The 25,117-nt window shown below is 44.8% G+C and overlaps 1 protein-coding gene across 1 annotated transcript in view; it reads left to right on the top strand.

Moving 5' to 3' along the window:
* Positions 1-370: 370 nt before the first annotated feature.
* The window catches only part of NDST2 (N-deacetylase and N-sulfotransferase 2), a 127,637-nt gene continuing 102,890 nt past the window's right edge, over positions 371-25,117 (top strand). The window contains exons 1-2 of the mRNA XM_052678225.1: positions 371-453; positions 23,838-23,916. The gene's annotated coding sequence lies outside the window, so the exon portion shown is untranslated. The remainder of the gene's footprint in view (positions 454-23,837; positions 23,917-25,117) is intronic.

Here is a 25,117-nt window from a genome sequence, read left to right as displayed (position 1 = left end):
GCTCCTCGCGCAGCTCCGGCTTCCTGCTGCAGTTTTCCTCGTGTTTGCGCGTGGGAAGCTACACCGTGTTATTTCCCTACAAAAGCTGCCGCGTGCCTTCCCGCCTCCGCCCCACTATTGGCGGCCGCGGCCCCATCCCGCACAGCCCCGCCGCTCCCGTTCCCTGCGCTGCCCCCGCGCCGCCACTGCCGCCCCCGGCTCCGCTCCTCCCGCGGCCGGGCCGGGCGGGGGGCGCCGGGCGACGGCGAGGCGGGGCCTGGCGCTCCTCCCCGCGCGGAAGATGGCGGCCGGGCGGCGCGGCGGCGGCTCCCCCAGCGGCCGGAGGGACGCCCAGCGGCCGGGAGCCGGCGGGCCGCGGCCGGCTTGAGAGCTCTGCGCTGCGCCGGGGGACCCAGCCTGCCGCAGCCGGGCGCCGCTCCCGCTGGCCCGCCCGGCGCGGCCTCCCCGCGGCAGGTGAGGAAGAGGAGGGCGGCGGCGCGGTCGCGGGGGCCCGGGGAGCGGCGGCGCTGTTGCCCCCGGGCGGGGAAGTCGTGTCCCGGCCGGCCGCCGTGCGGCGGCCCCGCGCCGCCGGGGGGAGGCGAGAGGGCCGCCTCGAGGGGGGGAGGGGGACCGGCGTTCCCCCGTTCGTGCCGGGCGGCGCCGCCGCGGCCACCTGTGCGGGCCGGGAGCGGCCCCGGGGCCGGCCCGGTTCCCGCCGCGCGTGGCCGACGCTGCGGCAGCCGCGTCTCACACCCGACCGGAGCCCCTCGGACGCCGGCGGCGTGCGGCGGGTGCCGGCGCGTCTGCCGCGCTCCGCTCCGTGCGCTTTGCCGGGGCTGCGGTAGGAGTTGTCGCGGTGCGAGGAGTCCAGCGGTGGTGCCTTTTCGCCTCTGTCCTGTTGCGTGCTCGCAGCGGTGCGGCGATAAATGAAGCACGAGGCGCCCCTGTTCACCGCTGCTGAGTGAATCGACGCCGTGTCTCTCGAATTAGAAGTGGGCAAATCGTTGTGTATCTGAATTTAACCGTGGGCTCCACGGCCGCACACTGGGATTCTTTGTGACAAATGGCGCCAGAGAAACATCCCGGGTTGTTAATTGTAGCACGCTGCTCTTTAGGAAGCGTGGCCTTCCCTGTGTGGCACCGGGGCGAGCTGGGGTGTGACGGACCCAGGTTACACGCAGGGACCTCGGGTACCTGCCATAACCGGGCTGGGAATCGCGGGGCTGCAGAGGCTCCGGGCAGTGCCCGTGCGGTGGGACGCTGTGGGTGCAACGCCCGACAGACCGGAGGGAGGCACAGGCGCAGCGCCAGGCTGCTGTCCCACGCTTGGGGCAGGGCTGTGGGTGGTACGGGTTGCTGCCACGGTGCACGTGCCACTATTGGCTGCAATGGTTCTGCACCGCTCTGCGGTGCTGCTGATACCGTCGCACCACAGCCGTTGGTCTGGCTCCTGACGGTCGGACGCAGAAGGTCTTCAGCACGTGACTTATCTAGCTGTGACTTCTTAGCTGTACAGAAGGACATGCTGGGCTGGGTCTGGAGATATCGAACTGTGCTGGTCTGAGCCAGTGGACAAACTCTCTACTAGAGCCTGGTAGTGGTGTGAAGTGCTCTGAAACTTCTACTGTCAGCAACTGTGAACACGGATGTACCTCTCAGGGTTATTGTTCGGTGTGCTCCCTGCTTGCTTTTAAAGTCCTTTCTCATCCCAAATTCTCTTGTTCTCATTTCTCTTAGTTTCTACTCTTTCCCTAAGAGCACGCTGTTATCTCCCTTGCTGTTCATTCCCTAAGTGTTCTTAACATGTCTTTCCTTCCTCTGTTTGGATGTTTCCAGTGTTTGTAAAGCTGTTTTTCTGTGTATACGTGTGGTTTTGAATGATGAACTAATGGAAAATTTGAAAATCACAAAGGGAAGCTGCAGAGCCTGGAGGCAGAGTGCAGGCTGTGGTATGTCTGCACCCTTCCACCTCGGCTGGTGTGGCCGTGGGGCCTGTGCCTGCTGCATGGTGCTGTGTGAGGCATGTCATCTGCCTGGCCCTGCTTTGCATCCCAGCTCACAGTGATGTCCCGCTTTGCTGTCGGCATTTTGTGGTTTCTGTAAATTCAGTGCAGGGAGGTGTCTGGTTGCAGGTGGTCCCAGTGAGCCCTGCAGCCCTTTGTGTCCTGCCGCCGTGCCTGTTTGTGAGGTCTGACGCCTATCTGGGATCTGAGTAGTGTGCCTGGCACACACAGTGGTTCTGTGAGCTGAGTGGCGTGGGTAAGATAATCTGCTCTGTTTTAATTGGCAGAGTTGTTTACACATGATCTCTCTCTGGTTTCCCTCTTTTAGAGGAATGCGTCTCTGTCCCTGATTACAGTTCAGGTCAAAACCCCTCAGCACTTGCAGCAAATCTCTTTTAATTGGTCTCATTTGCCTTTCATAAGACTTATTTAATTTTCCCTTGTATAGGACCCCTTCTCCTGCTCTGTAACATAGCTGATTGCAGGGCATGGTGCAGGCAAGGAGCAGCCTCACAGCGTGCCGTGTTCCCAGCTCAGCAGGAGGCAGGCTGCAGCACATGTATGGTCAGGTCTGTCCCTGAGACCCGAGTTATGGCATGAGTGCTCCGTACACTGACTGTGCTCTGCTTACCCAGTGCCCTTGTGTGGGGGTCTCGTGAACTCAGGTTTCCCTGTCTTGCTGCCTTTCCGGTCTCTGTGACAGTGACGCTGTGAGGTTGCTACCGCTGCCTGCAGGGCCAGGCCTGGAGCAGCTCAGGCTGGCAGGAGCCGAGTGCTGGGAGCTTATTTTTAGAAGGCCCAGAGCACCATTTGGCTGTAAAGCGTGCTGTGATTTCCCCAAGTACAGCTGCATTGGTTAACTGAACATAACACAGAGAGCTCTTGAGGCTGTGTTTCCTTGTGCCCGGGCTGAGCTGCTTCTCCCTGGCCTGTGGCTGCACGCCATGCAGGCAGTGCCTGCTCCCAGCGCTCCCACCTTGGCCCTGCACCTCCGAGGGCCGGGTGTGGGGCCGTGCCGGCTCTGCAGTAGGCTCAGGAGAACCAGAACAATTCTTCTGTGTAGATCAGTATCTAGAAAGGAGGTGATACAGATCACTAGGTTCCATCTATTTGAGTCCTGTTAAAAATACAGTAGAATCCGTTAGAGCTGAACAATGAATTAACCTTCTGCACCAGGAAGATTCCCTCTGACATGGCCTGCTCTGATGCCTTTGGCCGGCTGTAAGCAATCTCCCAGCAAAGGCAATCAGCCATAGGGCTGTGAGCTGCATTCCTTCTCCGAGTGCTTGTGATTTAGTAATGTCCCAAGGTCTGATTTCATAGAAGCGAGAACTCCTGTTTGCTTGTGTTTTAAAGCTGTCAAACACCCCAAATTAGGAGAGGGTGGCCACAGCCTGTCTAAGCCTGCTTTTGAATTTGCCAAGTGAAGTGAATGGTGCAGAATGAATAGGAACAGCACAGTGCAGCACCTGCCTGTGTGCTCCCACCCCCACAGTGAGGCTCAGAAACACCTGTGTGCGTGTAGATGTGCGCCACGAGGCTGTTCTGGGCTATTATGGAAATGACAGTTCTGGGTATCCCTGTTAAGGCAGCAGGGGCTGTTCTCTTTCAGTGACAAGACGTGGGCTCCTTGGAGTGGGAGGTTCTGCACCATAGGGGAGAGAGCGGGACGTGCCACGAGCGTGATAAATGGCGTGGCAGGGGTCACAGCCCCTGGGCCTGGATCCATCGCTGTCATTTATTGACCTGCGGTTGTCTGCCGCAGCTAGAGAGTCCCAGGGGAGCTGGGCTGGCATCGCTCATACAAGAAGGAAGGAAGAAAAAGGGACAGGGAGATGACAGTTTTATCCTTCCTTCCCTCATCCCTGTAGTTCTAGTCTGCCATCTGGTCTTCTGCCTCTGTTTCTCTGGTCTCACACATTCTCCATTTCTGTACCAGGAAACTTCCCAGCAATATGGTGTTCCTCCAAGCAGGTCCTGTTGGGAGGGCTCTGTGTCAGCACTGCTGGGTTATGTGCAGAACAGCTTCTTTTCCTGTAATCATTTTTAATCTGGTAATTCCACATGATTCTCTTAGCCCAATATTTATCAGTTTTTCAGCGTGTCACTAATTAATGCTAATTTGCTTGGCAGTACTTCTGTTGTAATCAAAGTTTACATGTGAATTTTTGAGCTCTTCAATGCACGCAAATTCTTAAATTTTCAATCACTTTGTTCTGAGTTCTTCAAGGAAGCAGTGGTGTGAGAGCCCCACACTAAACCCAGAGATAACAGAGATCAGCTTGCAAAAGTGCAGGCTTCCTTCTCAAGGGGTAGGGAGAACCTGAACTGGCTGCTGCGTTCCCTTCATATTGGGGTGCAGCTCTGCTTACCCTAAAGCAGGAGGCCACGTCTGGCCAGACCAATCACATTCCTGAAGTTCTTTTTCTTGTCTTTCCCTGAATGTAATTGAAACCGAGGTTGCTTCATCGGATACTCAGTGCAGATGCAGAAAATGTCATCAGAACCTCCTGACAGGAGATGGGTTGAGCACCTCCAGAGTGATACTAACATGCTTCTAATCCTGGACTCCTTCCAGTGCAGCACTTCAATATCTTCACTGATAATTGATTTATGTGAATATAACTCTTCTGAACTCTTTTCCCATCTTCTTTACAGTGCTTTTCCCTCTAGTTTTCTTCTTTATTATTATTTTTTTTTAAAATTTGCAGTATTGATCATCTCTCTGCTATCACCTCCTCAGTGCAATCGTTCACAGGCAGTGTTTCCCTCTGGCTGGTACCAGGACCTTGCTGTGTCCCAGTCTGTTACAGAGGAGCAAGACTTGGCCCTGAGTCAGTCTTGGTTTGGTACAGGATCTTAACAGCTGAAGTTCTGCTTGGTTCTGGGAACATGCTGAATGACAGAAAGACCTCTCATGTCCTAGGTGATTTTTTGTCCAGCGAAGAGGCAGGCTTCTCTCCTGCCCAGGCTGGGAATTACACTGCTGGAAGCCTTGTGTATCAGTGAGTGGCAAGTTCAGGCTTGAAATGGACCTGCATAGTGGTGCTTTATGTTCATAACACTTCTTGAAGGGCATAAAATAATTTCACAGAAATTGAATAACTCTTAATATTAGATGGTCTCAGGTGAATGAGGAGGTGATGTGCTGGCTGACTCCTTAAAATGTCCTCTTGCATCTGTCGTGGCCCATACCTTGTTTGTTTCTCTTCTGGGGATCATCTACGTGCCTGTCTGCTCTGCATGCAGGGACATCTCTGATGTGGTGTCGTTGTGTCAGCTGAGGAGTTGAGTTCCTCAGCACCTCGCTGTTGGTGAACCCTGTGTCCTTGAGTTATCAAAGGCTGTAAAGGTAGTAACAAAGTAGGCAGAGACTCCTGAAGGTACCATATCAATCAGCAGTGAGTGGCCTCGTGTGAGGACTGCTGGAGCTCAGTTTCATCAGCTTTTTGAATCCGCTTTAAGGAGAGTGATATGAGCTATCGCAGCATTTAATCTGTCTTTTTAGTGGGATAAAATGAGGTCTTAGGCTGGTCCAGAGGCAAATTTATTTCAGCATTGAAGCCTGGATGAATTGCTAGTCTCTGTGTCTGTATTATTGTCCAGAACACCTCTAAAGTATCAAGCCTTTCCTTCCCCATTTCAGTTACAGTTGGCATATTTTAATTTGTTACTTCTAATTTCCTTGGTTTTGTCTGCCTTAACTGTTCTGGAGTCAGTCAGTGATACTGCAGCTCAATCTGAATGTGCTTTCCTTTTGTCTGAGTCATAATCATCTTCCTCGTAAGCAGAGATCCATCACTGTCTCCTGATTTAGTTTTGTCCACAGACTTTCATCCATATCCTTCTTCTCTGTTCCTGTTTCAGATCTGTCCATTTGTATCAAAGCCTGATGTGGATAAGTCAAGGCTGCTGTGAGTGTGTGCTAGCACTTATAAGTTAGTGTCATGTCACGGTGCAGGAGCAGGGTGAGTTTCCTTGGCCCAAGTCTATATAAGCACGAAAACACAGAGCTTTCTGCTTTGCCTCAATGAAATATTGATGTTTGCCTTTCCCAGCATTGCTTCTAAACACAAATTCCTTGCTGACCACACATGATGATGCTGTGCTGATGGCAGTGGGCAGAATCAGGAGGTCCCTCTTGGTAATGTATGGTGTTTGTGGGCAAGTTAAGGGCTAGCTAGTGCTGAAGGATTGTCCTAATTGCAGGTGGTGCACAGCATAGTGTTTCTGTGAGACTGAGACAGTTAATTTTTCTGCATGTTGTGGATTATCAGTTGGAAACCCAGTCAGGCTGAAATGTTGTTGTGATGGCACACCACAGAGTGCCCTGGGTATGGGATGGGTTTGGAAGGTGCCAGGACTGTTCTTTTAGGTGGAAAGGTGCAGCCACCTAAATAAATGCACTCCAAGTTATCACCTGTAGAGTGTACAGTCACATGGTGCAATCTGAAGAGGAGTCTCACACTGCTTCTCCTTGCATCAGTCCAACAACTTTTTAAATGTTACATTTACACAGGTGAGATGTTGCGAACAGTGATCATAACCTCCAGAAGGATACAAGAAGCAGGAAGCACAGCAGATGGTCTGTGTGTCCAGCAGATTGGGAGCCAATAACTGCAGTTTTGTTGCTTCCTATTCTTTTCCACGTTTTAATTGGATGGTGGGTTTGTTTTATGAATGGTTTCCTATGAGGAGAAAGGTTGAGGAAGGAATAGCAGTAGCCATTTCTAACTGAATTGCATCCAGGAGAAAAGGAAAACAGCTACTCTGATCATGGGGCAGAGCAGAGTGAGGTTGCAGGTTCTGCGCTGCAGCCCTTGAGCTGTTCAGGGGGACCTTTCAGCTTCTCCAACGAGGAATGCTGCACTATCTTTACATGTTTGTGCAATTTACCAGACAGCTCATGTCAGAAAACCTGTTAGGTTTCATACCTTCTTAAAAAAAAAGAAGTTCCCATGTTTTCCTCACTGTTTTTTCTAGCACCCTGCCACTGAGTGCCTGACCTGTGATACTGTTCTGGACAGATCTCTGGGGACTGAAGTTACTGTGAGTGCTCAGACCCCTTCGTGCAATTGTGTCTTCATGAAGTGTATCCTGTGCAAGGGTGAGGGTCAGCCAGAGGCAGTGCTGGGAGGCAAAGCAGTGGCGATTGATACGGTATTTGTGCTTAAATCAAGGCTTTTCTTGAAGGCTATGTCTGTACGCCTTTTCATCCTACCGACTCCATTCAGTAGTTTTAAAAATGAATGAACTTTAAAAAAAGTTAAGACAAACACTGAGAGTTACACTGTTACTGTGCTTCTCTTGGGGTGTCAGAGGCTTTTCCTTGTGTGAAGTTCCATCTTCCTTTTTAGCCACGACCTTTTATGATAGCTGTCTTCCAGTTTAGCTACTGGAAGCTACGGAGCTACTGACAGAGCTGAGGAGGTGGCTGTGTGGTGTGTCAGCACAGCTCCCGGGGCTCCTGTAATGGCCAGGATTAGATAAAGGAACTCACAGCCGAGTCAAACGGGAATGACCATGTCTGCACAGACATGAGGATATAACCTAACACTTAGATCTTACCTGTAGGTATCCTACAATTAATTATCCCAAGGTAAGAATTTTTAGTAAAATCTCCCCATCTGATATTATTCCACCTAACAGGAAGGAGGAGAAAGGAGAAGCAGCAAGAAGTGCCATGTTTCATGTGAGATGGTGGGAACAAACTGCATGCTGCAGGGAAATCCATTCTGTGAACGGGAAAAAGCTTCTCATTCCTTTCTGCTCCCTGTAAAGCTGGACACACTGGAACTGCAGAAATAGAGATCAGTGGGGGGGAATGGGAGAAAAAACTGGAAGTGACTTCTGGTACTGATCTGAATCTAACTGTGAGTTGGCCAAAGCAAAGGACTCCTTGTTCTGTCACTGTCACCCAACACCATCTTAAACAACAGTGAGAAAATGTCACATCAAAAACTCTTAGAAACGTATGCTAATTGTTGTTATTTTTGGAAAAGGCAAGTTCTGGGAACCAGTACATGAGAGCAGCACGTGAGGCAGTCCCTCCCCTGTTGCGGTTGCCCGAGGATGGTCTCTCTCTCCAGGGGACCAAGCCATGCAGTGCATTTTTTTGGCTTGGCGAGCTTCCTGCACAAGGTCAACATTCCCATTACACTGGTAGCACAGCATCATCATGCTTTAAATGTACGAACTGCGGAGGTTATAAATGACTACTGATTTCTGAATGCTGCAATATTTAACTATTCAGCTTGAAGCGTTTTATTAAAGGAGCCTCATTACCAGAGCAAGTGCCAAGTGCTTTAAAAATTCTGTGCCTATTTAATGTAGCTCATATTGGGCATAGTTAATCACTGCTGAGGCTTAAAACCTTTAGTGCATCTGGGAGCATGTATGAGAGTGGGCAGAGGAATCCCCTTTCTCTTTCTTCTTCAGTAAAAGCTCTTTCTCCACAGAGATGCAATTCCTGCTATTTCTTCTGTGGTGTGCAGGGCATAGCAATACGCAGGCAGCAAACTAATGCAAAGTACTCTCCTGTCTGGTGTTTCATTGTTCATTCTGCCTGAGGCTTTGCAACCTTGGTCTTTTTTAGTTAAAATCTTTAAACAATGGATTATCTGTTTTCACAGGCTTTAGAGTATTTGAAATAGCAGTTACCCTTAGGCATTGGGCTCAAGATTACAGCAATAAATACGTTCACCAGAGCCCCCCAGCACTTCCAGGAGCCAGGCAGGCATAGGATTGCCTCTGCCATATTTTTCTACTTCTAACTCCAGTGAAGTGTGTCGGCCCCTTGGCAATTTGAGATAAGCTCTGTTCCTTCTGACCGTTTGCACTCTGGTGGGTTTTGAGAAAAGGGAGATGTGTGTGGTGAGGCTGGGCACACCCTTGTTCTGCATAAGGGACCCTCGCTCTTGCTGGTTTTTACTGCGTTACCAGTCTGGTCTTTCCAACAGATCAGGCAGCTGCTTTGATAGACAGTTTACTTTCTTGCCCCACTGCCCAGTGATATGAAAATTTCATTCCAGATTTTCAAATTGAAATGACTTTAGTCAATATTGACTCTTCTGACCTGCGTGCGTCAGCTGCTGTTTTTCTGAAAGAGGTGCAGGGGCTGCACGGCCCCACGGCAGAAATTACAAACCAGTTGCCTCCCAGTTGTGATATCTGACGTGGCAGTTTCTGCAAGAGCACTTCCTGATTGCTTTGTTTAAGCAGCGAATGTAATGTTTTTCTTCTGTTACTATGAGATCTAAAGTAGTTTACAGATATCAGGCGTTCTACTGTGGTGCTTTGGAGAAAGATGTCAGCTGTCAGGAGGAGACCCAGGAGTCAGTCCTAATGAAAAGCTACGTTTTCTGAAGTGGTTTATTTCTGGTTAGAAGAACTAGCTGTTCATCATATGACTTTGCATTGGCTGTGCTTTGCACTATGGGACTTGTGTTCTAAAGACTGGCTTTATCTCAGGAAAGTTCACTGCACAGAGAAATCTGTGATGTCCGTACATCTGAGGTGCTGTGAAGATTTCCACCCCAACAGATTCTATTGATTTTTCAGCAAAAGCTGTTTCTCAGTCTTCAGAGCTGTTCTTATCACTCTGCATCACGCTGCTCATCACAGTCAAATCATTTGTGCTGGTTGGCCACTGGCTTCATCAAAAGGCCTTCCCAGCCCACGTATGCAGATTGAAAGAGGAGATATAATTCGATTATCTCTGGAAGGCTTTTGTACTTTGCTTCGTTCTTTTCTTCTTGCCAGTGGGTACGTAATGATAAGCACTTCCAAAAATACACTATATCTGCAAAGTATGTAATACACGATACCTTTGTCTTGGAAAACTCTAGGTTGAGCCAAAGATACAAACATTGTAAGTATTTGTAAATACAGTTGAATCAACTTCAGCAGCTTGCCACATTAATTTTTATCAGAAGGTGTGGGAAGCATTGAGTCTTTTCTGGGACAAGTACTTAAAACCATAGCAAGCATTTTCTGCTGTAGTTTTACTCTTTTAAATTTCAATTCTGCTTTCAAGGGAAAAGCAGTCTCGCTTTTTTTGATTATTATTATTAATTGGGTAAGTATTAGGGGAGTTTGTAACTTCTCTATACAATGTGGCAAGTTTTATGTCTGCACTGTATAGAGCCTTTATGTCAAGGCTGGTGTGTTTTTTCACTCTTGTGTAGAGAGAGGATGGTAAAATCTGTAAGAACTATCATGAAAATAAATGTTATTGTATTTTTATGATTTTTTACATATATATATATGTAGTTATTGATATTGAGTATTGATATTAAATGCTCTTTTCCATTCTTATGAAAGTTAGTTCAGAGATGCAGCGTTCAGAGAAGAAATGTAGTTTATGCATTCTTAATACTTCATAAAGCTGCTTAGAAGCTCTGAAGAACCCACCCCAGTGGGCAGGGCTGAGCCTGGGGCTGACCCTATTTCTCCTATGCACTGTAGGTCTTTGCCTGCTGGGTACGGTCAGCACTGGAGTTAGTGCCAGTACCGAGAGCCTGTGCTCACATCTGAGCTTTGCATCTTCTTTATGGAGGGGATAGGAGGGAGCTCCTGTACTGGGGCACCCCAGGGTTGTGAGCGAGAGCATGCTGTGTGCACATTGGCCTGCATACATCTTTAAAGCTTCAGCTGGATGCTGAAGCTGTAAGGTGTGGCAACTCGAGGCTATGGCTGTTGGGAAAAAAAGTGTGATTCTGGGAAATGAATGGGTTTTCTCTAAGGAAGGAAGGAGGCTACAGATCCAAGCTTTTTAGTGCCTACTGGTATTAGTTGAACTTATGGAACCCAACAATGCATGCCAAATAAACATTTTTTTGTGTATTCTTCTTACTGGTGCTAGAGAGTGATGTATGCTGTTTGCAGCCTTGAAACAGTGGGAGTAAGATCTCGGCTTGCTGTGTTTGCCAGGGTTTTTTTTTCCTGTCTTTGGGGAATGAATTGCAAAGAAGTCATACCTTGAATTGCTTCCTGTATTTTGTCCTTTGGTCTTCTGTGATAAGAGCATTAGTGTTTCAGCCTAAAATGATGGCAAAGCTTTGGTGGCATATGGAGAGAAAAAACTACAAATCTGCGTGCTTTTAAGGAAAAAGGAAGCGGAGGGGCTGAGGGTGTAGGAGGTCATATGAAACAACTTAATATATGATTTGTGAGTCAGTAATTTCCTCTTTCCTTTTGCAGTCCACGTGGGTATTTTATTTTCCCTTCTCAAGCCAGACTCTTTGCCTTGTTTTTTGGGAGGCGGGGAAGCTGCAAAATTAATATGTGTTGGTGCAGGTGTTTTTCATTCTATAAAACTGACAGGAAGAGCAAGGAAACAAGAATCCACTACTGGATTCCTGCAGCTTGTGGGATAAATGCAGATCAGATCCCCTCCCCAAATCCATCTACTGCTCATCTGGACAGCCCACAAGGCTGGTCACCTTGAGCTTGCCTAGCCTGTGAAGAAGTATGTTTCTGTACAACACACCCAGCTGCAGTAGCCAGCATGAGAAGCCTTCAGGCATGTTCCTGTGAGTGATTGCAAGGAAATCCTTTCAGGTTGAAGACTGAAGCAGCAGTTTAGAGAGAACTGGCTCCCTTGTCATCTCAGTGGCATGTTACCACAGAACCTTTTCAGCAGTTAGACTTGTAGAAATGTAACTATTTTTCTCCCTTTTTATAATAAATTTTTCAAATTGTTTTCTACAGCAAGCTTTCAAGCTGTTTTTTCCAGTAGAACAGATCTTAGAGTAATTTCTGTTTGTAAGGTTTTAAATTTGGGGGCTCTCAGTGGAGTTTTCCATAGACTGTTAGTCCTAATGACTAGCTAGCTGATGTAGCTCAGCAATCCTGTGATCTGGTATTTCTTCTTAATTGGTCCTGAACAAAAATCTTTGTTAGACACTGTAATTAAAGTAGATCAGTTTTCCCATTTTACCAAGTATACAAATTCAGACCTTCACACTGGAAAGACCAAAGAGGTTAACAAGCAGTCCATCGCTTACTTTCTGTTTAAACAACTAAATGCTGTGTCTCTGTTACAAAGCTCCCTTGCTTGAAGACCACTACTGGCAACCTGCCTTAGGATGTGTGCTTTTCTTGGAATTATTGATTCCTTAGAGTTTGAAGGGACATTTAAAGGTCACGAAGTCCAGCTCACCTGCAGTGAAAGGGATGTGCGCAGCTCAGACAGGTTGCCCAGGGCCTGAACTGGCCTTGCCTTGAAAGTCACTAAGAGCAGGGCTTTTCCTGTAGTGTTGTAGAAATTCATTGTTACGTCATGCTAAGAGCTGTGATTGATATTTAAATTACATTTTTGGTTATTTAGCTCTAGGAAATCCTTACTACTGAAGGGAAGAGGAAGTCATTCCGTCCAGAAGCTTTCTGCTTGGAGCAATCAGCATGCTGACCTAACGAGAAGTGGGACATGGCGAATGTTGGCATTGCTGCCTGGTGACCTGAGGCTTGCTGTGTCTTTTCAGCTCTGTGGGCAATGTGGGGATGCTTTTGAGCCTCTGGTGCACAAAGTTGGGATGGAGGCAAGCACAGATTTTGCTGGTGGATTTAAAAAAAAACAACACAAAAACCAACAACCAGCGGGAAGTGAGTCATGTTCCACTGCCTCTGTTAGCAACCCTGAAAGGAAAAATCTGATGGATGCATGTTTTCCATATTAAATAACAAACACAATAGGTAGGAAAAGGTGTTGAGAGTTGGAAGAGATATCTTGACAGAAGTGGAAAAATCAATGTGAAGAAGTACTTTTTGAATGTCTTGAAACTTAAAAGACTATGTTGATTTGCAACTGACATTTTCATTTTGCACCCAACATTGAGTTCAGCTGTTTTTAAGTTCTAGATAGTTTGTCTGTGCCAGAAGTTATTTTTCAGGATCAAATGGAAAAATGGCATTTGCTGGAGGCCTTTCTGCAAAATGTTCTGCCTTTTATCTCATCTGCATAACGTGCATCAGTGAAAGGTTCCTGCTGTGTCTGCTCTCCGCCTTGACTCCTTAATTAGCAAGTAACTATTTTTAGTTATTTTTCAGTACTGTTTCAAAGAGAGGTGAAATTAGATGGGCTGGGCAGAGCACAGATTACTCTTTGCAGATAGTTAAACTGAATTCTCAGTAATAAGAGGAGAGAAACTGGAAAACAGTACTGTGCATACAGCACAGGCTTTGTCCTGGGGGTAAATCATTCAGTGTTGCTTTTTTTTTTTTTTTTTTTTTTTTCCCACAGGACTCATAAAATGGTGGTTTGCCAACTGGGTGTCACTGGACTGTGTCCCACATTGACTGGGAACTTGTGAGCAGTGGATGAGGTGGCTGCAGTGTTTGTACCTCTGCAGCTTCTGGGAGGGAAGGAAGGGTCTGGCAGGTGGGACCATTGTTAGTTACAGCCTGTGCTGACAAGGGGGATCTCAGCATCTTAGCGTTAGATATATGGTAAAACTCAATAAAAATGGTGTGTGTTTCACTGATGGTTTGATGTATGACCAGGTTGAATATCTCTGGCCTCATCCAGATTGAATGCTTTTGGCCATAGCCCCTGGGGAAAGCGCCAAAAAGCTTTTTTTTTTTTTTTTTTTTTTTTTTTTGTATATGTATAATGACAAAATGATGTCATTGATATTTGGTTATTGCCAGCATCAAATGACTCAAGACTGTTGTAAGAACTTCTTCCATTTCAGATCTGGTGGTGTAATCTCATTGCCAGGAGACGGCCTTTAGTTTAACACTTTAACAATGTTGAATCATTCAGAATTGTTATTCTAATAAATTGAGAAATTATATTAATGCAAGTTAAGCCCTTACTTCTGACATCAGGGAAATAATATGTGCTCTCCTTGTTTAGATTTCTGTCCATGTTTTCTAGGTGTCAATAAAATAAAAAATAAAATCATGTAAGAGTATCTCTAAAGATGGATAGCAAGATGTTTAATCTATTTCAGGGCCACCTGAAATTGCAAGAGATGAATTAGTGGCTCTGCAAGGCTTCTTAATTGAGGGGAGGGTCACATGCGTGGTATCAAGGTTTTCAGATGACAGAGGGGCACATTGACAGAGGTTTTGGTGTTGGCTTTGTCAGCAGTTCTGGACAAAAGCAGGCCACGATGAAAGATGTAGCTTTGCGAGTGATGATGCAGGCATAAGTGAGCGCTCTAGTCAGTCCGCACTGACAATTTGGGGTGGATGAAGAAGAAAAATTACCATATTAGAATCTGTAAGTGTGTTTTCAGTGTGTTTCTTCCTTTCTGTCTGTTCATTAAGGAACACCTTTCAAGTATTTTTTGGCTGTTTTTTTTGTATGTGCTGCTTTTTTTTTTTTTGCTCTGTAAAACAGCATCACAAAGGTCTTGGCTTCTGCAAGCATCACATCCTGCAGTTAGGAATTAGATGTGATGGCAGGTTCAAAAGAGTGGTGCTCCAGAAAAGAGCTAATTCATACAGCTGTTAGAGCTGTTCTGCCTTCGAGGGCGGAGTGTCTCTAGTAAACTGCAGGTACTGAAAAACAGTTTATGAAAGCAAGGTGTTTTATTCCAATTATTACGCTGGTTAAAAATATAAGGTACAAACCTTCTGCAGTGCAGGCAGGCTACATAAATTAAAAGCAGGCTTTTCGTGGGGGTGAGGAGCAGTAGAGAATTGCTTGGAGCAATCCTAAAGACCTGTAACAGTAATAGATCCCATTAACAGCACGTTATTCAGGCAGGCAGTGGCGTGTATCTGACCTGTTCTCAAATCTCGTTCTACTTAAGAAACCAGTGCCATTTCATTCTGTAGTGAAGTCTGTCTGCAGTTGTGTCTGTCCAAGCAGAAGAGAGGCTGGGGCTCTCACCTCCCAGTGCACGGCAGGAGGGTGGCAGGGCTGTGAGGCCGGCCTGGAGAGGGGAGCTGGGTGCCGTGTCAGCGCCGGGAGAGCACCGGTTGTCCTCCATCAGCACTGTGTGCCTGGCTTGCTGCTGATGGAATGGGGAAGAATAAAAGGGAATCGGTGCATTGTAGCTGGTGCCTTTTGTTTTTTGTTTTTTCTCGTCAGCAGATTCACTCTGTGTATTAATTAAGTAATTAATTAATTCATTATGAGATTTATGCTGCCTCCTTGGCTTGTATTATCTCAGAGTCCCAGTGATGTGGTGTGAGGCATTACATTTTTGCCAGCAGGCTGTTGGGAGAAGCCCTTTCATAAAAGCATCTGAATAGAATTCATTATGAAACCAAAGGCACCTTCATGTAACAGTTGTTACTTACGAATGATGGTTTATTTTATAATATGGTGGAGATAAATTAATTTTATTAAAGAGTTGCTATTTCTTTATGGAAAGACAATATTCTTGTATCTGCCCTGTTTTAGCATGTAGTCATCGTGTTCTTTATTGCCATCTATCTGCTCTAATCCCTCCATTTCCCTTCATATCCTGTTCTTTGTCCTCAAAGCTGAAAATAACATTTATTTAATACTTCTAAAACTGGAGACTGTTTCTGGTACTGTGGAATACATTTGAGGTTGGAATTGTTTTCATCCAAGCTGAAATTTTGTCTGCCTTCCTGCAGTTTCTCATGTGCTGTAGCTGAAAGGATATTGGCTGTGCATTCATGAGTGCTATGTGGCTGGAAAGGATACGTGGAAGAGAGAGGCAGAAGCTGATATTTCCTTCCCTGTGTTTTTTAAGAGAGAAACTAAATATAGTGAGTGTTAAACAGATGGTTGTGTTGTCTCATAATAAATATTTGAAGAAAATTAAATTATGTCCTCCTTGCTTGTTGACGGCAGTCTCAGCCCCCATAGTAACAACAGTAATAATAATAGGACAATTTACAGTGTATTTATTTTTTTAGTTCTCACAGTTAGGTACCTAAGAAGGTTGGATGAGGAGGATTTTTTTTCAATGTAGGAAAGCTGAAGAGATGTTCATGAAGTCACCCAGCTTGTTAGTGAGCCTCCAAAAGACAACGTGCATCCCTTTGACTTCCAGACAATGAGCTTTCATTTTAAACCCTACTGACTTGAGCATTTCCTTCAGAACTTCACTGTTCTTTTTCTTAATTCCCACATAATTTTGTGTGAATGTTAGCCCAAAGGAGATAATAAGACATGCATTCCTGTCGAGCGTATGCTTGTGTGGAAACCTCCCGAGAGGGCCTTCCTGAGAGCCGTGTTGTAGAGAAGGTGATGGATGCCAGAGAGATGTTGAGTACTCAGCTGAAATTAGAGGTTTTATTTATACAGCTGAAGTTCATCTTGTGATATTAATAGAGTACAGGCATTGCTTTCAGAGAGATGGGATGGATTTTGTATTAGCTGAGGTCAGTGTACTACTCTCTGGTACAAGCCAGCACATCCCGCTGCCATTTCGCTGTTCACATACACTGCCTTATCTTTAGTGGGATGGTTCTTCTGTTTTCTACTGTAAGTCTAGATTGCTAGATTGAATGCTGCGTGTGAGAAATATGAGATGAAAGTGAGAACTGCAATCTGTCACTCAAAGGTGAGAAGATTTGGCAGCAGAATGGATCCACAGCAGCAGAAGTGTTCATTGGCTGTGGTCCATCCTCTTCTCAGGCATTTGCAGATGCGGTGGAAAGCAAGTTGTGGCATTTATGTCCCACTAACCCATTTCCCACCAAATCTCGTAGTACTTTCCTGCTCTGTGACTGGAAGTAGTTGTTTCACATGGTGTGAGTGGAATTTGTGTCCCGTGACAACACGTGCAGCAGCAGCAGCTTACTTGCTCTGTTACAGCACGCTGTATAATTGGGAGTGTTGGTGGGGAGGCCTGGCACTCTCCAGTGCCTCGATGAAAATTTGTCATCTGTCCCAGCTTAAAGATGTATTAATAGCATCCTGATCTGTTATATGCATGGCTGGTGCTGTTGCCTGGATACTAACATAAAGTGATTAGAAGGCTTTTGTTAATATACAAGGAACAAAATAGGTCATCAAGTATGCAGTTAAATGTTTCCTGTTTGCCCACCCTGCACATCAGTACTCACTGGTTTGCATGCTGCATTGTGCTTTGCTGTAATGCTGCACTGGGTTTTGTCACTAAGCTGCAGGTACTGTGCTGGTGGTACCTTCTGCCAGCTTTCTCTGTGGATTCTTCCCTGCACTTTGAAATAAACCCAAAGTTCTCCTAGCATTTGTACCTGTCCCAAATATGTTACCTTGTGCGTGCCATTGATCAAAAGCTGCCTTGTCTTTTTATTTCTATTTGCAGTTGTGGATTTCATTTCAGCATGCTGCTTTACTCTTCCTGCTGAATGCATAACCGCTGTGTCACGTAAAGGAGTGTTAAATGTCTCTACAACAGTCCCTTGTTTTTTAACATCTCCCTAGGGCCTTGTAATGGATTTGTTAGGGCTCTGGAGAGATGTCTCTTTCTAACCTACTTTCTGGTTCAGCTGTTCTCTGTTCCATTATTTCCTACTGTGTTTCTGATTTTCTTCATGCAAATATATGCTTACTTGCCTGTTTACTATGCTTTTTTCAAACACAGAAGAAAATGACAATTCTAATAATTTTTTTTTCGATTGATTCTGTTTGCTCACATATAGAGGCGCTGTACTTTATTCCAGGTATGATTTATTTTTCTCCACAAGCGTTCTAGTAGCATTCTGTGATACTTCTGCTTCAAGGGTGCAGTATCTAAGACAGCTTTTTAGTTTTCCTGGCTTAACTGCTAGCAGTTGGACCGTAGTAACTGAGTTCTTGGTTTGCTTTGATTGAGAAATTATTTGTTTAAAGCATGTTTTGTAGGCCTTTGCTATGAGCTGACTGAGAAGGTAGAAAGAAAGCAGTGATATAGGCATTCTGAATTCAGGGTGGTAAAGAATGAAGTCATGGATACTTCCTCTCGGAGAATGGCTGTGTGCTGTTTAGCACTGGTGATCCTGTGGGTGAGCATTAAGTGCAGACATCTTCCATCAGTGTGCTTTGGTGATTAGGGAAGGGAATGCAGAAGGATTGTTTAGTGGTTAATATGTTGTAACGGGTTTAGAAAATTGGACATAGGTCCCTTGCTCGGCCTTTCTTCTGATCTTTGGTAATTAAATTCCTTGGTACCTCGGTTCTGGTTTTGTCAAATTAGGATAAGATTTCTGTTCTGATTGCTGTGTGCTATCTCTGTTTTTTTAGAGAAGTATGTAGGACTGTGCTGGTCTTCTATTAAGTATACAGAATCCTGATTGTGTACACAGATGGGGATGCGTGCCTGTGTTTGGCTAGATTTCATAACATACAGCAATCCCAGTCTTGGCTGAAGCTCCTCAGTGTGTGCTGTAATGTAAATAGCAATGAGAACATAGTTGAAATAAAAATGATATGATGCTTTTCAACAGTTTGGTCATGAAAATGGCTTCCTGCTTCAACTGCAGGTGATTTGTTAGGTCTTGACATACACTCTGTACGATGGCTTTCAGAATTCATGGGTCTGTGCACAAACGTGCAAGAAAAAATTCTGTCTGTCATTTGGTAAATTTATTTTTTTGAAATCATAATTCTTATTGCCATATAACCCAGTGTCTTTTCTGACTTACTTTTCTGACTTACATCATAAAATACACTTAGGAGAAATTGGAAGAAAGGATGAGAATATTGCATTAGAGCAGAGCTGTGTACCTGATGATTAGTTGTTTTGGAGGGCGTGCTAAGATCTCCAAAGTAGACAGTTGTGAGTGAGTTTCAGAAGCATTTGAGAAATTTGCTGGACAGCAGTGAGATTAAAAAAACCCAAACCAGCAGAACTGCATAAATACCCACCTCCTTTGTGCTTCTGGAAACTGAAGATGTTTCTGTTTTTGTGTGTTTTACCAGCCGTTACGAAGTTACTGCTCTACTGATGAATAAAATAGGCTGCTTTTCTTCTGATTCTATCTTTCCATTTTAAATAACTTGGCTTTTGATTGCAGTGTGTGTTTTGCTGTTGCTTGAAGTAAACAACTTGCTCAGGCACAATGTATCAGCTGCACAAGTGTGGAACTGGCAAGGCTGGCCGAGTAGTAGGCCAGTGGAAAAGAAGCAGGTGGCATAGAGCATCATACCTCTCACATGAGTCAACACTGCAAATAATGTGTATGAAGGAGCCCAGCGGCTGAGACAACTTATCTTTCTCTCTAGCATGAAGTGGTAAGATGTCAGCTGGAATGCTGCAGCCTCTTTTGCACGCCGCACTTAGGAAATATGAGGACCAACTGGAAATAGCTCATGAGAAAGCAATAGCAGTGAAAATGTGCCCTACAAGAAAAGAAAGAATCAGGATTGTTCAGACTGAAGAAGATAAATTCATTTAAAAACTTTAAAGTGTGCTGCAAAGTGAAAAATAATATTTTTTCCTCCACGTTCACATAGAATGAGATCAGATGTAAAGGGCTTAAAGTGCAGAATTTAGACTAAACTTTAGGAAAAGCTTTCCAACAGCACAAGTGGTTAAGTGGAGCAGATTGTCTAGGGATCTCCTGAAGTTCTGCCCTGGAAAATGTTAGCAGAGATAAAAGGCAAATGTGTCAGGAAGCTTTAGATATCACTGATCCTACCAGAAAGTACTTCCTTTCACTCCTGTTCTCTTGTGGTTTTAGGGGCACTGAAATTAATTCTGGAGGGTTTACATTCGGTTTTAAGCATATTCTTTGTCCTGATCATTGTTGTGAAGATTTTCATCTCTGTTCAGTACAGTTTGAGCAGAGTGAACTGAAACAAACTGAAGGTGAAAGTACTGTCAATAAGTATACAGTAAAGAATACTACTATATGTATTGTGAATATTATTAATTTCTTCAGTGCCTTGTTTATTTTTTAACTGTACTAATCGGACATAAACCCTTAGAGTTTCTGCAGGTAATTTAGAGCACATGAGCAAAGGCCTCTCTTTTTGTTTCTTGTGTCCTTCTGGTACTCTGTTGCTCTAGCTGCCAAATGTCTGAGGATTCCCTTCATGTTAGAATTTCCTAACCCAGCACACAACCTTTGGTGTGTGCAGTCAGCCTTACTGAAAATTGTGTTCAGCTGAAACATCCTTTGCTTCCTCTTGCAGATACTTAACAACAACCCAAAAGAAAATCGATACTAATCTCTGAGAGCTGCCCAAATACCCTTCTTCCACGCTCAAATCTGATCAGCAGTGCCCATTTTGATCCTTTTTGTCAGTTTCCTGCCTGTGACAGTACTTTGTTCTTCTTGCCCTCGCAGTGACTCGAGTAGCCCTTTGTGAAGGACTTCACAAAATCTTTTGAGAACGTTCTGATAAACAATGTGTTCTTGTATTCCTTTACTCCATAGGGTTTTTTTTAATCCTGGAAAGAATTCCGCTCCTTAACAGATCTACCTTGTGTTCAGTTCATCTTGTCCTGCAGCCGTGCGAAAATCTTCCATGTTCACATGCTCAAAGTGATTCTCTTTCCCTCTCTACCTGAATAGTCTTCATTTTTTTTTGCAGCCTTCTCAGTTTACAGTTGTTCAGCTTTATTTTCCTGTACTGAGGTGTTGCTTACAAATGGAAATACAAGGCCAATAGTGGACATTTTTTAGTGGCATAGCTTTTACACACAGTCCAGCTTTTCTCCTGTCACTCTGTAATCTCATGTGCCATTATAAATGCACAGGTGAATGATAAACTGAATCTAAAAATGGAAAGTTCCATGGGCACTGCAACAAGTGGTGGCCACAGCAGCATGTGGCTGGTTAATGTGTGGGAAAGCGAAGCAAGATAAATGCCTAGTTTTCTCACTGCTGTTGGCTTAACTGTGTAGCATACGTGGCTTAAGATGGTCAAGGAAAATACAGAATCACAGAATTGTAGGGGTTGGAAGGGACCTCCAGAGATCATCGAGTCCAACCCCTCTGCCAAAGCAGGTTCCCTACAGCAGGTCGCACAGGTCGGCATCCAGGCAGGTCTTGAACATCTCCAGAGAAGGAGACTCCACCACCTCCCTGGGCAGCCCGTTCCAGTGCTCCGTCACCTCACTGTAAAGAAGTTCTTGCGCACATTTGTGCAGAACTTCCTGTGCTGCAGTTTCCAGCCGTTTCCCCTTGTCCTGTCTCCACTCACCACTGAAAACAGTCTGGCCTCGCCATTCTGCCCCCCACACCTTAGATATTTATAGACCTGGATCAGGTCCCCTCTCAGTCTTCTTTTCTCAAGGCTGAACAGACCCAGTTCACTCAGTCTTTCCTCATAGGAGAGATGCTCCAGGCCCTTCACCATCTTCGTGGCCCTCCGCCGAACTCTTTCCAAGAGATCCCTGTCTTTTTTGTACTGGGGTGCCCAGAACTGGACACAGTACTCCAGATGAGGTCTTACCAGGGCAGAGTAGAGGGGGAGGATCACCTCCCTTGACCTGCTGGACACGCTCTTTTTAATGCACCCCAGTAAGCCATTGGCCTTTTTGGCCACAAGGGCACACTGCTGGCTCATGGCCAACCTGTCATCCACAAGGACACCCAGGTCCCTTTCCGCAGGGCTCCCCTCCAGCAGGTCATCCCTCAACCTGTACTGGTGCATGGAATTAAGATATGTTGGGTTGTTTGGTCTGCTCCTGTCCTTTTACATTAGGTGATTTAGGCTGAAAGTAGGAAATTCTCTGCAGGAAATCTCAGAAATATAAACACATTCACAGCTGTGCTGAACATCATGTTGGGTCACGTGGAGACCTTCTCTCTCTGTGTCTTGCTGGGAAATGCATGGCTCTGAGAATCTTCTGATAGGCTACTTTTTTTCCAGACTTCTGAGGCTAAATGTTGTAGGTAAATCAAATGTTGGTGAAGAAAGGCCACTTAACACACAAGAACTAGAGGTATTAGAAGTAGGGAGAGATTATCGAAATTAGGTATTTCCCATTTGTGTGGAGGTGCTGGAAAGAATGTAGTCAAAAAACAGTTAACCTGAAATGTGTGCATCCAGGGAGAGTGGAACTGGAAAAGCACGAGTGTTGTTCCAAGCATTTGGGGGTGGGTGGCTGTGCAGCAGATCAACCAGTTTGCAGATGCATTATGAAAGCAAGCAACAAGTTAATATGATTTGGGGTTATATAAGTTGAAGAACAGTTCCTTCTGGAACAACTGTGAGAGTTAACTTGCCAAGCTCACAGGGCCAAAAATCTTGTTTCTGGACAGATAGAAACTAACTGAACAGAGCTGAGGGAAAAATGGCGTGTGAGTACAGACCAAAGGATTGATGGGGATGGGTAGATATACTTTCCTTGGCAGTGTGATAAATGAAGTGCTGTTATGAGAAGTGATAACAGTCAATGAAAATTTGAGAGGTGCATACTTGAAAGATGAAAAGTAATTAATGTAATAAGGTATGAAGGGACATAACTGGAAATGAGGGAGTGAGATTATGAAATGCACCCCCAAAGCAAGGGGTGGAAGAACAAACTATATATATATATATATATTTGTATATATAGACTTGTAGAAATATCTGGAAAATAATCTAACATCAAAGAGTCCATGTTCAGATGAAAATAGGTTGGATAATTTAGTAAGGCTCTTTCACCCATTTAATTTCTGTTTGCTTTTGAGGTATTAAGGGAAGTTGGCAGCCTTTCTTACCTTCTTATTTTTGCATCCCTAATGCTTCCTGACAGTTCCAATCTATGTGATTGCATACCAATCCTAGATCCTGCCTTTCTTTAGAAAATATGCTTTAAAAAGGAGCATTAGAGCAAACGATGTAAAAATATTGGGGGTAGAGAAAGGTGAATAAGATTGGAGAGTGATTTTCAAGAGCATTATGTTGCTACATACTGCCTAAAAGCTGTGGTTGGAGATAAATGGGAGTAAACTATACTGAGAAAGGCCTGGTTGCACTGTTTTGTTTCTGTTTACATCGAGGTAAATGATGGAAAGGCAGCTCCCAGACCGTGAGTTACTCCTCACAGTTATGTTCAGCCAGCCTGCAAGGGACAGGAGGTGAGAACAGGAGCGTAGCCTCTTTAGTGCAGAGGAAGGCAGCAAAGAATTTTTCCATAGCGGATGAAATTGTATGTTAAATTGCAGTCAGAAAGCCAGTATGACTGCATCTGAGAGAATGAAGGGCGGCCCTAGACGTCTTGTTTGCCTTTTGCCAAACTGGCAGTGAACCTGAAAAGCTTCTGCTGTGCCAGTTCCTTCTTTTCTGGATAGGCTGTCAGGTACCCTAGGCTCTGGTGTGGTGGAGGGAGATGATGAAGAGTCACCATGTGGAGCAGCTGCCCACGTTGCAGGCTTGTGAGTGGAGTTATGTGGCTGTGTTTGGTTGGCAGGCAGCCCTGCAATTAACTGGAGGAGATTATGTAAAGAATTTGGGAAGTGTACCAGTTTTGGGGTTTCCTTTGTAAAGAGTAGAAATGGAACCTGAGTTTTCAAATGACACGAAGACAAAACTAATGTACACTGCATTTCTATACGTGGTCTCTACATGCATCTGTACAGGGATTTAAGCTGCTGTCTCAATTCCAGTATATAGAGAACTTCATCTGAGGCTATTTTACCACTTTCATTATAGGAAAGGTCCTCATGTGAAATTTAAAGCTGAACTCAGTGACTCGATGGCACTGTCATGGAAGTTGTAACCCTGACTAGTGAGCTGTCACCTCTTAAACAAGCCAGGAAGTTCTTACCGTATTCTCTCCCTTCCTGCCTTTCATTTTATCTAATTTCAGTGTCTACAAAATTCTGTCTTCTAGTTGCTGAGACTTAAGGAGGCACAATAGTGTGTGCACTGTCTTGTTGAATAGTTCGTGTTTAGAACAAAGTGATTGTTTGCTCAACCTGTACATGATGATCTTAATACTCCCATAAAGTAATCTTTGATCTTTCCTTCCTGTGTACCTCTAATCCAGACCCATTTTACTCTTTTTTATTTTTTTTCCCCAGCTGGAGGGTTGACTGTGAGCCAGGCATTGTTGGCTTTTGCTCTGTGTGCTGGCTTCTGAACAAAGGTGCTGCTGAAAGGGTGAGTATTTAACTTCTATCTTCTTTGATGTAGATGTATGTTCTTAGGAACTGATAAATTTAAACTCACCGAACCTGTCACCTTAAACTGTATCTAGGTTTGCAATGGGAAGAATCTAATCTACCAGCTCATAAAGTTTTGATCATCAGCCATCAAAGCTTGGTTAAATTATGGTTTAGTGTAAATTTTGTGGCATTCTGCAGCACCACAAACTAGTGGAGCTGAAAAGTCAGTGTGTTTCACCTACTGCACAGATCTGAATTTAGAGCAATAGAAATCTCTAAGACCCCAGAAATAAACAGTAATAAAAATATGATTTCTACTTAGTGTCTGCCATGGGAAAGGATGGCTGAGGAGTGTGTGACCACCTATTTTCTACAGTTGTGTGAATTCCACATCAAATCTGATGTCTAACACATCAACTGTCTTCTGAGACTAACTGTGGCACCCAAGCTTTCCTCGAAAGAGAACAGGTTTTGGCCAGCCAGACCTACTTACGAGATGGGTTTATGTTTATTGCCCTGCTGTGACTGGGAAGGAGCTGGTAGTACTTGAGTAGGAATTTCTCGAAGTCTCCCTTGTCAGTGAAATACTGTGTGCCAGACACGTGAAGGTGAAGTGTGGGTGTCATTTTACAAGTGTTTTCAATTGGCAGTGAATAGATTAAAATAAAAGAGTGTTAGCACAAAAGGGAGCTTCTAAAAACATCTCAGTGCTTTATCGTTGTGAAGTAGTGTTTGTGCTCTGTCTGCACGCAGATAAGCTACAAACAAGACTGTGTTTATAGGACAATATTTATACCTCATAGATGAAAGTAAATAGGTGATACCATAAAGTTTATATTAGTCTGTTTTTCATGACTGCATTAACTGTCAGAAATGGGGATGTCATGCATAAGGTTTGACGTCCATTCTTCAGGAGCATCCATAAAACTTTAGGTTGTCAGTTATGTGTGTATTGGTCTTTTGCAGACAAATTTCCTTATTCTTGTTCTCTATTTATACTGGTGTTATCTACCTGTACCGTAAAAATACTCTGTATTGGAGTCACCAGCTTAGTATCTTAGGACCTGAAGAGAGCCGTGGGTAAAACATTCTGAAAGTTCCCAACTAGTAGCCTAAAGAGGCTTTTTAAACTCATACAAAGAAAAATATCTTGGAATGAATAGTCAAGATTAAACACAAATACATTCCATTAGAAA

Source organism: Tympanuchus pallidicinctus, unplaced genomic scaffold, assembly GCF_026119805.1.
Source record: "Tympanuchus pallidicinctus isolate F22 unplaced genomic scaffold, pur_lepc_1.0 scaffold16, whole genome shotgun sequence".
NCBI lineage: Eukaryota > Metazoa > Chordata > Aves > Galliformes > Phasianidae > Tympanuchus > Tympanuchus pallidicinctus.
Note: the sequence above shows the minus strand (reverse complement) of the source record. Positions and strands in the feature narration are given on the sequence as shown.